Source organism: Microtus ochrogaster, linkage group LG4, assembly GCF_000317375.1.
Source record: "Microtus ochrogaster isolate Prairie Vole_2 linkage group LG4, MicOch1.0, whole genome shotgun sequence".
NCBI classification, from domain to species: domain Eukaryota; kingdom Metazoa; phylum Chordata; class Mammalia; order Rodentia; family Cricetidae; genus Microtus; species Microtus ochrogaster.
Genome location: NC_022030.1, coordinates 43274207 through 43276388, shown reverse-complemented (window position 1 = coordinate 43276388; position 2182 = coordinate 43274207).

Sequence of the window (2182 nt, the reverse complement as noted above, 5' to 3'; positions counted from 1 at the left end):
ACTGTCTGGTAGACCTTGACTATCTGATCGATTGCAGCTGTCTGGTAGACTGTAACTGTCTGGTAGACCTTGACTATCTGATCAATTGTAGCTGTCTGGTAGACTGTAACTGTCTGGTAGACTGACTATCTGATAGATTGCAGCTGTCTGGTAGACTGTGACTGTCTGGTAGACCTTGACTCTGATCAATTGTAGCTGTCTGGCAGACTGTAACTGTCTGGTAGACCTTGACTCTCTGATCGATTGTAGCTGTCTGGCAGACTGTGACTGTCTGGTAGACCTTGACTCTCTGATCGATTGTAGCTGTCTGGTAGACTGTGACTGTCTGGTAGACCTTGACTCTGATCGATTGTAGCTGTCTGGTAGACTGTGCCTCTCTGACATCACATTTGACACTTTTTCCTTGAGACTTATAGACTTGCTTAGTTCATTTTATGTTCCCTATATGTGTACTTATAATTTCTGAAATATTTAGGAAAGTTCTTATTTACTCCACTAATTGCCAAGATTGGTGCTTGCTTTATTAGGTATTTGATTAAACTGGGAATCCTGTCATACTCTGTATTCTCCAGCTCACCTTGTTTTTTATTGTATTTGAGGCTTTATCATCTATCTTTTTGCGCGTGGTAAGAGCCTATAACCATTAGCTTTAAAGCCTTTCTTAGAGCACTTTAAGGAGCTTGTTTAAGACATCTGTGTAATGTGCCAAACAGCACTTAACCTGCATGTGCATTTATAGTCTGGATTTTTCTCTAATTTTGGGGAAACAGAATGAACAGGAAATGAATTGTAGTCACTGAATCCCAAACTGAATAATTAATAATGAAGGATTTTTTGATAGTAAAAGATAGATTAGACGCAATCTAAAAAACTGAGTGAGAAGGAATAATTGTTTTGTTTTGTTTTATAGTGGTAAAGTATCTTTCAACACTGTTAGCAGTCTAGTGGGATCTATAAAGTTAAAAGGTTTCACTGTGGGTATTCTCACTTTTAAGTTTTTACCACTCTGACCAGTGCTGCTGAGAAATGCTGAGAGGTGAAGTTATTCCTATTTAAGGACCATGTTACTAACCAGCAGTCTTGTCTAAGTGACTAGGAGTCCCAAACTATGAGATGCTTTCACCCCAGAAAATAATAAAAAATATGTGAACATTTCCTCTTGGCTTTTATGTGACAAGGATATTTGGACATTTATAAAGTTGTAATTCAATTTTTTCAAACTTCCTCTAATAGCACATCAATATTCAGAGGAAAAAAAGAGGCTGGATGTATTGTGCTACATAGAAAGTCTGCACCTGAACTAGGCACACGTTGGACAAGTTTACTGCAGAGAGTGAAGTGGTAGCTAGCTATTTGTTTATTGAGAGCTTTAGTTTTGAATTCATAGCAAGTTGAATAAGGACGTGTGTCCACCCGATGTTCAGCCTCAGCCTCTCAGTCTTGTATCTGCTCCTTGTGAAGGTGGACCAAACACTGGAGAGTCTAGTTGTGATGCTAACGGTCAGTAAAGGAGCTGTACAGACATGAAGATTGTGTTGTATGCTACTTCTGTGCATCCAGAAACAAAGGCTTTCGTGTCTGCTTTGAAATGCCAGCTCTGTTCATTCTTTCTGTCCGGTTGGTTAGGGCTGTATGTTTTCCCCACTTCCTCTGGGACTATACTAATGCCTTTCCCTGCTGTGTGTGGTTGTTTCTGTTTTTCTTTTTGGTTTCAGTTCAGTGCACATAGCTGAGCTCCAGGGAGGGCAGTAACGCCTGACAGGAGAATGGTGTGTCCATCCTCTCTTGCCCCTGACTTGAAAAGCAATTTTGCTTTTTAAAGTACTGTTGCCTCTGGTATTTTGGTAACTAAACTTTCTAAGGCAAGATTGTTGCTTTTAAAGCTTGACTTGTCCTTTTAAAATGAATGTTTGGCTGGTGTTAATGAAGGGGAATTGCAGAATTGATCTGTCTTGCGAGATACAAGTGTGTGACTCCTGGCTGCTTGCATTCAGCGCTGCCATGGATATGTGTGTTTATGCAGTATTTCAAATGCTTCCAGTTGAACGAATGATTTCCTCCTGAACTTCCTTTCATGGCCCAAAGAATTTTTAATGTTGAAAAGCTGTGAATAAGGAAGAAATCTCATGCTCAGACTATAAAATGAATTCCAAAGTAACTGATAGTAACATGAGAGAATTAT